The sequence below is a fragment of the Cicer arietinum genome, chromosome 3 (assembly GCF_000331145.2).
Source record: "Cicer arietinum cultivar CDC Frontier isolate Library 1 chromosome 3, Cicar.CDCFrontier_v2.0, whole genome shotgun sequence".
Taxonomy (NCBI): Eukaryota; Viridiplantae; Streptophyta; class Magnoliopsida; order Fabales; family Fabaceae; genus Cicer; species Cicer arietinum.
Genome location: NC_021162.2, coordinates 31,309,716 through 31,323,008, shown reverse-complemented (window position 1 = coordinate 31,323,008; position 13,293 = coordinate 31,309,716). Strand labels below are relative to the sequence as shown.

The 13,293-nt window shown below is 27.8% G+C and overlaps 1 long non-coding RNA gene across 1 annotated transcript; it reads left to right on the top strand.

The window, feature by feature from the left end:
* Positions 1-5,850: 5,850 nt before the first annotated feature.
* On the top strand, positions 5,851-12,066 carry LOC113784176 (uncharacterized). The gene is made up of 6 exons (XR_003470193.2): positions 5,851-6,059; positions 6,987-7,059; positions 7,211-7,314; positions 7,456-7,528; positions 7,662-7,810; positions 11,561-12,066. It is a non-coding gene; the product is annotated as an uncharacterized lncRNA (long non-coding RNA).
* The last annotated feature ends 1,227 nt before the right edge of the window (positions 12,067-13,293 follow it).

The window sequence follows — 13,293 nt, the reverse complement described above, 5'->3', positions numbered from 1 at the left end:
GTATACCTATTGGTAGCAAATGCTCCATTAGAATATGACAATCATGGGTCTTCAAACCTTTTAACTTGAGGTCTTTCATACAAACCAAATTTTTAATGTTCGAAGAGTATCCTTCTGGAACTTTAACTTCGTGTAGAAATTTACATAAAACAATTTTTTCCTTTCTAGATAGAGTATGAGCGGCTGGAGGTAGATATGTGCGATTTCCTTTCTTTACTGGAGCCAGTTCATTTCTTATTCCCATATCGACCAAGTCCAATCTTGCATTGACGCCATCTTTAGACTTTCCTGGAACATTGAGTAACGTACCAATAACACTTTCAAATACATTTTTCTCAATATGCATCACATCGAGGAAATGTCTTATATACAATGACTTCCAATATGGCAATTCAAAGAAAATTGACTTTTTCTTCCACCCAGTTTTGACCAGCTCTCCCGCAAAAGGTTTGCCAATTTATTGGTAAAACCTTGTACTTTTTCAAGTATTTGATATGCAGTCGGTGCTAAAGGAGCTTTACCTTCCTCTGATTTTCCATTGAATGCATTTCTCCGCCCACGATACTGATGACTATAAGGTAAAAATCTACGATGCCTAAGAAATCCATTCTTCTTACAATGTTTCAACCGCATCCAATTTGTACTCTCTTCACATATAGGACATGCACACTGACCTTTAATGCTATATCCTGGTAAATTACCATATGCTGGAAAATCATTAATTGTGCCGAACAACATAGCCCTCAAATTGAAACACTTTTTCCTATACCCATCATAAACTTCCACACCTGTCTCCCACATACGTTTTAAATCTTCAATTAAAGGAGTCAAGTATACGTCGATATCATTCCCCGGTTGTTTGGGTCCAGAAATTAACAGAGACAACATCATAAACTTACGCTTCATACATAACCATGGAGGTAAGTTATATATTACCAAAATCACAGGCCACGTGCTATGTGAGATGCTTTGAAGACCATGTGGATTCATTCCATCAGTAGAAAGTGCAAGTCTTAGATTTCTTGACTCTATCACGAATTCAGGATAATCGTGATCAATTTTTGCCCATTGGGGGAATCTGCACGGTGTCGAAACTTTCCATCTCTAATTCTTTCATATGCATGCCATGTCAAGTGTTTTGAATCTTTTTCACTGTGATACATGCGCCTAAATCTTGGTATTATAGGAAAATACCCCACGACTTTTGCTGGAGTAGATTCTTTCTTCTTATATCGAGAGACATTGCATTTCAGACACGCCTTAAGTAATTCATATTCGTTTCGAAATAAAATGCAATCATTAGGACACGCATGAATCCTTTCGTAACTCATGCCAATAGAGCACAAAATTCGTTTTGCCTCGTAGGTTCGACTGGGAAGTTCGTTATCATCTGGCAACATATATTTTAAGAGTGTTAATAATTCTGTGAAGCTTTTATCAGACCATCCATTACTCACTTTTAAGTTGTACAACTTTAATATCACCGACAGTCTTGTGAATTTAGTACAACTATTATATAATGGTTTCTCTGCATCACTCAACAAACCCTCAAACATTTTAGGACAATCCCGAAAGATCTTCTTCAACTGCTTTTGCAATCTCCTAAACTCGGTCCGGCTCATATGTATTTGTATCGAAGTCAGTTGAAGCATATGTTAAACCATTCTCAAAATTAATGTTTCCTTTTTTTTCTCACCATGTCTTATCCAACATGTATAGCTTTGATCAATTCCATTCCATACTAAATGTCCTTCCAATTCATCTTCTCTAACGCGTTTTCCAAAACAACATTTTAAACAAGGACAAACTACTCTATTTGGATCTTTTGCATTCTTCACTGCAAACTTAACAAACTCCTTCACTCCAATTTCATACTCTTTTGACAATCGATTGGCTAAAATCCATTTCTTGTCCATATTATACCACCTATATAAATGCAGTAACAAAAATAATAAGCTTTCAAAACATATCAACAAGTTTCAAAAAGAAACCAATATCAACTAAAAATTTCAAAACAGAACAGATCATGTGTAAAAAATACCTTAGACAACGTAGATGGCCGCACAGTACGTAGAGGGTATTAGGGATCGCAACGTATATAATTATTTGAAAGATGTAGAGGATATGAGGGTTTCCAACGTATATAATTATTTGAAAGATGTAGAGGATATGAGGGTTTCCAACGTATATAATTATTTGAAAGATGTAGAGGATATGAGGGTTTCCAACGTATATAATTATTTGAAAGATGTAGAGGATATGAGGGTTTCCAACGTATATAATTATTTGAAAGATGTAGAGGATATGAGGGTTTCCAACGTATATAATTATTTGAAAGATGTATTTTACAGCGCTTGTCAAAAAAGCGCTGTAATAGGTTCCGTTATTTTTAAAATATAATTACAACAGCGCTTGTGTTTAGAAAGCGCTGTAAAATGGGCGCTGTTAAATGTCATTTCTGGCGTAGTGTGATGAAACTATTGTCAGTTTGTAATGTTGATCAGATAGTTGATTTCTTTACAAAAAAGCTTGTATTCTCATCACTTCAACAATTTTATTTCCATCAGCTTGTGGAGGAATTTTAGAGAACAAGGATTCAGAATCAACACATAACACTTCAATTCCTTAGTTTTCTTTTTATTGCTTACAATCCAAGTAAGGTCAGTTTTGTCTGTTCTTTTTGTGAGTTAGTTTTGTTAATGAAGTTGTTAAGCATGTTGTGAGTTAGTTAGTTTTTCAACTAACTATTATTACCTATTGCACGCGGCTTATGTGTGCCTTTATAAAGCCATGTATTTTAATAACTCACAACAAGTAAAGTTGTATAATCTTTTTCAATAATTCAATGAGGTTTATTCAAAGTATGAGTTCTTTTTCATTTATCTGATAAAATAATCCAAAAAATTTATTATTACTTGGCTAGGTAAACATGATTAAAAGACAATTTTGGAATATATAATTGATCTTATGAAGGATTGTCTAAATCAAAATCTTGAGGTCAAAGTTGATTTTGAATAGGAAGGTATTGTAATGATCTTCATAGAAGATATGCAAAGTCATCAAAGTGAGATCTAGAAAAGATTAGAGAAAATAGACATATGTTAGTTGATCCAAGGCTAACAATTGACATGAGAGGCACAAATGTTGTGATGAATAAATTCTACTCGTCTCTCTTGATCATCTATAATTCCCTTAAATTTCTTCTCTTCTTCTAAGTCTTTTATATACTTTCAATTATGTATTCTTATGTTGTTATTTCAAGTTCATGTAACACATAGATTCTCTCCATTAACCAAGATGATCTTAACCCATGTAATACTATTTCATTGATTAGTTGAATACATTAAGCATTTCAATCTCATTTTGTTTATGAATTATTTGTATCATTGTTCTTAAAATCTCAACCATCACACATTCATATATAAATATTGAAAGTTCTTGAGAGACTTATTTATATTTTTTTTATGTATTTTTAAAATTTTCTAATATACTATAGTTTTTTTTTAATTTAAATATCTAAATCATTTTAAATTTATAATAAGGGTGAGTTAAGTAACTCAACTGATTTGAGTAAGAGATTTAACTAAATTTATTATTATAAGGTCTAGGGTTCAAATCCAAGTGACGATATTTTTTTTATAATTAACAAAATATACAATAAATAGTTAAAAGATAAAATTTAATAATAATATAAATTTTAGCAAATATAATACCATTACAAATGATTCATGTGATTTTATCAAAATGTTAGTATATAATTTCTCCAAGTATTTTGTAAAAAAATATGTGTTACTTTGACGCACAAGTTTAACAAAACAAAATCGACAAAATTTATATAATTAATAATTGTATTTTAAATATATAATTAATTACGTTTAATTAATGATTAGTGAATATAACTTAGAATTACAACTCATTTATCATCAATTAAATATGATTAATCACACATTTGAACATCGTTAATCACAATTTTCTATAAACATAAATCATGATTGATGAATACTATGGATTTTGAATACCTATATATTATGTACATTTAAAGACAATTTGAACATCTTAAAAAAGTCGTCAATCAAAGTCAACTTGCAAAGTGTGAATGGTTGTGCCTTCTTTGACGGGAGTTTATGTTTGTTGTATTTGCAGAAGCGGGTGCGTTTGTTTCAAAAAAAATCATGAAAAAATCTATATTAAAAATCAATTTTTATTGTTTGAATGGTGTTTTATTTCAGATTTTTGAAAAATTATTTTGTTAAAACAAAATCATTTTTAAGTTAAAAATGAAAAGGTAACAATAATAGCTTCTCACATTTGTCACCTGCGATATATGAGAGAGACAGATGACACAAAATTGAAAAAACACGAAACTTAACTCACTAATGAGAGAAAATAATGTAAGTACCCTTATCTTTTTTGGAAAATTCGAAATTGTCCTCCATCAATTTTTACTAGGGTTTTCTCCTTCAACTTTCTGCATCAGTTTATTAGCTGCGTTTTCTCCTTCGCACATTCACTTGTGGTCGTTTTTCTCTTCCATGCGACTCTAATATAGGTTTTCATCAAGTAAGTTGTTTTCTTTTGATATCTCCACATCATTTTGTTGTTGTTGTTGTTGTTTCTATGCCTTTTATTTGAATAATTTAAACTTTACATTATTCATATGTTGATACGAATTTATTTGTTGATTTTGTGTGTTTATATATTGTTTTTTGACGAGTATTTAAGTACATTAATCAATTTTAAAATGTCTCTAAGAAATTGATAAACTAATAAATTTGAAGTGACCAATTTAAAATATTTCAATTATTTTTTACAAAAAATTCTTTAGATATGGACACTTAAATAGCGAAGATTCTACCAAGTACTACCTACTGCCTTAGTGACTATGGATGTGAAAAGTTATAAGAGTGATGGAAAAATTGTTGCAAAATGGGATGACAGTAAAACCAAACTATTTTTAAAATTTGCAATGAAGAAATAAAGGGTGGTAATAAGCCAGGCACCCAAAAAAATGTAGGGTGGAAGAATATTACTGAAAATTTTTAAATGAGTTAATTATGCTTATTGCACCCAACTAAAAAACCAGGACGGAGACATAGTTTTATCAAACACTTCAATTTTGTCAAATTTGTATATATTTTGTTTTTTTGTGCTATTAACATGGATGAATGTTGTGAGTTAGTTAGTATATTCATTCTTTTTTTATAGCTACTTTCAATTTGTTCTTGATCGATGTATTCTATTAATTTGAATGAATAAATATAATTTATTTTATATAAAAAAAAAAAGTGGTTAGTAAAATTAAAAATCATGTTGTCCTTAAGTTCTAACTAAACTGACAAATACTGATATTGTTAGTGTAAGACTCTAAATTTTCTAAAACCTAATTTATGCAATTTTAGTATATTTGTGTTGAATTGCTTAGACTATTAGCTCAATTTTTATTTTATGAATTAAGTTCCAAAAATATATTTTATTAGAGTTAGTAATATGTTTAAAATATATTTATATATATATATATATATATATATATATTTGGAGACTCGATTAAAATTATTTATCAAAAAGTAATTTAATTAAGTTACGGAGAATTTATAATCGACAAGAATTTTAAGATGTCACATGTTGTTGATAAATTCATCTGTCAATTGAGTTGCGACGATAATATATATTTTTATTAAATTAAATTGAGAAATGAGTGATGTGATGTGTGTAATAGTGATTAGATGATATAATGATGATTTTAGTAATATACCTAAATATTTTAATCATATTAATTTTTTTTTGTTTGCAAGTTAAAAATAAATAAATAAATAAAAATAACATACCCCTTTTTAAAAGGCATCAATGTACTCCTCCTTTTATGCCCTCATTCTGTTTCCTCTTCTTCTATTATGGATTCGCCTCTGGCCTCGGGGCACACAAAAAAAAATTAGTGTTGGTGGTTTGTTGGAAACACACAAATCTCCATTTTGTCAAAATCCAAATCGTATTTGAAGAAACTCTTTGAAGACAAAACCTTTCCCTCCTCATTGTGAAGCTTTCAAGCAAACTCACTTGAGGTAAAAAAAAAATTTCTTTCTTTTCTCCATTTATGTGAAAACGGTGAGCTCTTATGTCCAATTTAAAATTGAAAAGTATTCAAGTTTTTCATGCACGAAATCCTGTAAACAACATCGAAAGTTCTTAACGCTACTAATTTTTCAATGTTATCTTTCTAAGAAATTTTATAAAGAAAATAGAATTTATGATTCTATTCTAGAAGGACTAAACTGTGAATGTTAGCATAATAACATGATGTAAAGGCAAATCTGATGCTATAAAGTTGCTGCCAACGTGTATGATTCACTGGGGACTTATAATTTATTGAAGATATCCTTCTCTTGTATTTGCAAGTGGTTGATTCCACTGCAACTTGAACGTGTAACTGTAAGATATCATTCCATTGGGTTTATTAAATATGGATTAATTTTCGTTGATGTCAAAAGCAGATTAAAAAAAATAGCCAGTGTCCATTAAGCTTCAATGGGTTGTGCCGAGCTTTATAACAACCCATTTTTACATTGATCCATTTTGACGTTGATGGATGGCATTTGTGTAAAACTGCAGTCTGAACATTTACAGTGTGCAGATGATTACTGTTGTTGGAGTAATATTTCTCAATCTAATTTTGTACACATGTAAATTTGTAAGTGTTGTTTTTGTTTAGAAGACGTAGCTCAATGTTTATGGATATGGTGTTGGTGGTTCTCAATTTGCCAATTTATATATATTTTAGACAGACTCCCATGTCAAACTCATAGTATTTCTTCTACATGTGCAAACATATTTCACCTCAACAAAAAAGCTTATGTGTACGCCTTAGAGAGTTCTCTTATGTTTTTATGTTTCACCTCATTTTTTCTAATTAGTTTCTAAATAGTTTTTTTTCCTAATTTTTTTAATGACTTCCTCCAACAATTTCTTCTTCCCCCTTGTGTATGTCTCAGTCATTTGCCATCCTTGCAAAATCATCTTCTTCTTCGAAATTGCCGACTCTACTCCAAAGGTACACTGAAAGAGGTATAGGTTGGTTCGTTTCAACAAAAAAAATTCTTCTTTTTGTCTATTTCTAATTTTGGTGCCATGTTCACCTATTTTTTTCTATTTAGTTTCTAAATAATTTTTTCCTCTTTTAATTCCTCTAATTCCTAATTTTTTTAATGACTTCCAGTCATTCGCCATCCTCGCAAAATCATCTTCTTCTTCGAAATTGCCGACTCTTCTCCAAAGATACACTGAAAGAGGTATAGGTTGGCCAAAGATACACTGAAAGAGGTATTTGCAACAAAAAAAATTTTCTCTTTGTCCATTTCTAATTTTGGTGTCATGTTCACCTCATTTTTTTCTACTTAATTTCTAAATAATTTTTTCCTCTTTTAATTCCTCTAATCCCTAATTTTTTTAATGACTTCCCAGTCATTCGTCATCCTCGCAAAATTATCTTATTCTTCGAAATTGCCGACTCTACTCCAAAGATACACTGAAAGAGGTATAGGTTGGTTCGTTGCAACAAAAAAAATTATTCTCTTTGTCTTTTTCTAATTTTGCTGTCATAAATTCAATTATATTCTATACAATCTTTGAAATCAATTTGGCTCATAGTGACTTAATGTTATGTATAGTTTCTTACATGAAATTCTATCACTGCGACTATCCGGTAAAAATCCAAGTTGGGATGGGACCGGCCAGCAAATTACGCTACCCATCATACCCAGAGCAAAATGGTACATGAAAAATTCAAGGAATTGGTGTTTTTCAATGTTATGACAAGGTATATTTACTGAAACTAATTAAATTTAATTTGGTGTTTTATAATGTTAATTGACATGAAATTAAAGCAATTTATTTGCAATTATTTGTATTTGATGTATACTTATAATTGTTTGACAATTAATATTTTGTAACCGAATTTTTATAAATTTTAGATTTCGATTTTGAAACCAAAATGTTAATGATTATGATTACTCAATTAATATTAATTTAAGAAATAATGTTTGTAAATTAAAATTATAATATATCCGATTTAAAGTTAAAAAAAATCAAAATTACCACAAAGATCGATTATTAAAATGATAGTGAGAGAAAAAATAATATTTGTATTTGACTTTTTACTTTCAATATTGGTAAATATATATAATATATAAATATTTAGAAATGATGGACAAAGCCATTTCTCTTTGAATTTTGGTTAGTTTTATTGTACTGAAACTAATTATATTTAATTTGTTGTTTTATAATGTTAATTGACATGAAATTAAAGCAATTTATTTGCAATTATTTGTATTTGATGTATACTTGTAATTGTTTAACAATTTAATAGTTTGTAACTGAATTGTTATAAATTTTAGATTTCGGTTTAGAAATCAAAATATTAATGATTATGATTACTCAATTAATATTAATAATAGTTTGAATGTTTGTAAATTATTAAAATTTTAATATATCCGATTTAAAGTAAAAAAAATTCACAATTACCACAAAGATCGATAAGTAAAATGATCGAGCGAGAGAACAAACAATATTTGTATTTAATTTTCAACTTTGAATATTGGTAAATATATATAGTATATATAAATATTTATAAATTATTGACAAAATTATGTCTTTTTGAATCTTGATCAATTTAATTTTATTGAAATTAAATAAATTTAATTTGTTATTTTATAGTGTTAATTGACATGAAATTAAAGTAATTCATTTGCAATTATTTGTATTTAATGTATACTTAAAATTGTTTGGCAATTAATATTTTGTAACCGAATTGTTATAAATTTTGAATTTTGGTTTTGAAACCAAAATATTAATCATTATGATTACTCTATTTAATATTAATAATAGTTTGAATTTTTGTAAATTAAAATTTTAATTTCTCCAATTTTAAAATAAAAAATTTCACAATTATCACAAAAGATTGATGATTAAAATGATCGAATGAGAGAACAAAAAATATTTGTATTTGATTTTCTACTTTGAATATTGGTAAATATATAGTATATAAATATTTAAAAATGATGGACAAAGTCATGACTCTTTGAATTTTGGTAAGTTTTTTTTTTTATTGAAATTATTTAAATTTGATTTGTTGTTTTACCGTGGTAATAGACATGAAATTAAAGTAATTTATTTTGCAATTTTTTATATTTGTTGTATAATTGTTTGACAATTAATATTTTGTAATTAGTTTTCAAATTAAAATGATCGAGTGAGAGAACAAAAAAATATTTATATTTGATTTTCGTTTTTTAACATTGGTTAATATATATAGCATATAAATATTTAGAAATGATGGACAAAATATGTTTGTTGAATTTTGGTCAACTTTATTTTACTGAAATTATTTAAATTAAATTTATTGTTTTATGGTGTTAATTGGTATGAAATTAAAGTAATTCATTTGCAATTATTTATATTTAATATATATTTATAATTGTTTGAGGATTAATATTTTGTAATTGTTATAAATTTTGGATTTCGATTTTGAAACCAAGATGTTAATCATTATGATTACTCTATTAATGTTAATAACAATTTGAATGTTTGTAAATTAAAATTCTAATATATCCGATTTAAAATAAAAAATTTCACAATTACCATAAAGATGTATGATTAAAATGATCGAATGAGACAACAAAAAAGTAATAAAGTAAAATACAAAATGAATGTATTTCCAAATATTTTACTTTAATCATTTTTAGTTTCAACAATAAAGTAATATATTTTGTAACTCAATTGTATATCTTAATTTCAATTATCAAATATATTACTTCAATATTTAACATATCCAATGATCTCAATATTAATACGGTACTTTATTTATTCAAGTCATTCGTCTAAATTGGTATTTCTCTTCTATTAATTATCTTGGTAAAATTGTATATATATTATTGATATAAATACTTAATTAGGGCATAAAACTTCATATTTTTTTTCTTCTAAATCCACTTAAATTTAATAAATAAAAATATACTCGCGCAATACGCGGGTTAGCATCTAGTATTTTAATATATAGAATGAAAAACGTAGGCACTTTATTGACTCGTGTCATTGATTTTGGAAATATACCTTTCCCCATTTTAACTCATTTTTTTTAATAAAGTTATTTTCTGTTTTGATAAATTAGTAAATTATATGCAGTTCAAAGGTCCCCCCCTCTTAGGGCAAGTGATTTATTTGGATTCAGGTTATTTAAACTCTTTCATCTGATGTGTGTATTTGTAGTTTAGAAAATATTCGTTTTTATTTAGTTTTAAATAAATAATATATCATTTGGTTGTAAAAAAAAATATGTGAAAAAAATTTAATTTTGAAACTATGATATGGTTGGATAAATTTTGGTGGTGAACAAAGTGTTATGAATCATTAGGTTTATGTAGTTAGTTCTTTGAGTCTCGAAAAAGAATTGAGACTATTGACACCGAGTTAGTGGTGGGGAGAACTTTGAATTTTTAATGTTGTTGTGGTGAAAAAAGAAAAATGATTTTTTTAGTTTATACATTTCCAAAGAATAGTTGTTATGGTTGATGATCAAGACTGTATACATGTGATTAACAAATCTTTAAACTTGTGTGTAAAAGAAAATTAGTGATTTGTAGTTTCAAGTTTTTTTTATGGATACTTTCAATTTTTAAAAAAGTTTGCATTATTTTATGAAATTTTCAAGTTTATTAAGTAAAGATTAAAGTCTTGAGATATAATTTTTTTTAAAATTTCAAGTTTCATGAATTAAAATACAAACTTTGTTGAAAATATATATTTTGAAAATAATGAAACTATTTCAAAGAGATATAACATTGAAACTAGAAAAGAAAATATTTGTTGATATTTTTCGTGTGGTTATGTTGTTATGAGGTAAATACTTTGATTGAACATTTAATCTTTAAAAATGTAATAGATCAAACATGTAGTTATTTGAAAGAAAAAAAAATAGTTATGGCAAATTTGAGAAAATTTGTGGTTGTGTGAAAAATTTTGAGAAAAATAATTTAAGACGTTTCGAATCATTGTTAGTGAATTCTCTGAAAAATTGAAGAATGTTGATTTCTAAAAATATGTTTTTATATGTTGAAAGTGTGTATTGTGAATAATAATACTATTAGTACTTATCGTTTTAAACTTTTTTAGTAAATATACTCTAAGGGAATTAGGATGCTCATGTGTTTCATCGTTAGTGATGATCGTGATGGGTCACAATGGTTTCATGGGTTGATTGGTTTGATAGATGACACTTTGGTAATTAGTATTGGTCTGTGAGATGCGGTAATTTATTATTTACGTACCTCGAGGAGGGTTTGGAAATTCCTGAAACATGTGCACTAGCATATAAGCATTGCATTAAGGTGTTTGGCACGCGAGTCATGTTTGCTATAATATGATATATGTATATACAAGCTCTGTTATTGTTGTTATCATGTCATAATTGTTAAGTGATTATTGCTTGTTTTTATGATATAATTGTTAAATGTTAATTGTTAATTTCGGTATGAACCTTTGCATTCTTATGGAAATTGGGTTTTGCCCTCAGATAATACTCGAGTTCGTTCCACCAACTGTTACCCTGACGACAGAAACGTCGTTAAACTTCTCTGACCGACAGCATACAACCCTATCTCAAGTAGGGCTACATATATGGGGAGAGTGGTAGGACAAGTAGGAGAGTTGGGGCAGTACTTTTCGTGGTTGGATCTGACTACTGATGAGACTAGTCTCTCTATGGCTGATGAGGAGGAAGAAGTTACTTCGAGGAGAGATACTACGTCAGAAGGAACTTGTGTAGTGTGTGGAGGTCACCCTTATTATTGTAGTTATTAGTGGATGATCAGATTAGGTTTTTTGTTGTATAAGGCCTTAATGTCTTTCTTTTGGTAGTTGTACATATTTTGTTTTGGAATGACTATATCTATAACATACCTTGACAGATGACTTTTTTGTGGGTCCATGTTCTATTTTTTTTTTTGTGACCATGGGGGTACTTCTGCGTAGGTGTATGTCGAGTATATCTCAAGGGTATGAACGATATTTGATATGTCTCATAGTTCCGGTGTATTTTATATTTGTATAATTTAGATTATTGTCCCAAAAGCTATTTTATTAAGTTGTTTAAAAAAAATGCACTCGCGCTGTTAAAAATCGGGGTGTTACAATTAGGTTGGACGTCTTGTCTAGGGTTCGAATTTGGGACCTCACAGTGAGTTAATTATTGTGGAATTTACCATCTCTTTTAAGATAAAAAAATATGTATTAAAAATCATATTTATTGTGTTCACTAAATGGTCAATTAATTAACAGATGAAGTTATATTTATTAGTTATTCACCAAATGTAACAAACCACGTACTCCCTCGGCCCCTAATAATCGTATGGGACAAAGGTTTTTGCTGATCTTTTTTCATAAAACCCTTTTTACTTTTTCAACTATATTTATTTATAAATTTATCTCTAATTATCTTACATCTTTCTCTGCATTATATAATAACCTAATTTTAATTTGTTGCTTTTGTATTCCACGATATTTAATTAGTTACAATGATTACAAGTTATTAGTACTTAGTAATTTGTAAATCATTTCTTGTTGTCGTTGTTTAACTACTGAGTAGATTTATAACTCTAAGTTGGTTATGAAATTATTCTACTGGGTAAATCAGTAAAATAATTTAAATTACTAATAAATTTAATATTATAACTAATATTTTTAATTTATGTGATTTAGTCAATAAAATCTGATATATATATATATATATAGTAGTATTTAAAAGACATTGATAATTATTACATCCATATATCCATCATCCATTGAGTCTATCAAACTATAAATCCATTCAATCAATCTATTGCATAATAAAATGTTAATGGATTGGATTTAGACATGGCAATGGGCGGGTTGGAGAAACTTTTTGTTTCCTCTACTTGCATGCACTTGATTAGTCGTAAAAAATTTACACCCGCTCCTATTTTTTATCATGTGTAAAATTTAAATTTTTGTCTCAATCTTTTGCAGTATTTAGGTTTTTTCGCTCCGAACTCGCACTCGTTCATATATATAAAATAATAAATTTAAAAATTATATTTATTATAATTAATATAATAAAATAATCATTATTATATAATAATAAAATAAAATAAATCATATTTTTTATAGGGAGTAGATTATAATTTATCATATTTAAAAACATATTAAATATATTGAATATGTACATGTATATAAAATTTAAAAATAACAATAATATTACTAGTAGGACGTGTTCGGGGACGGGGTGGA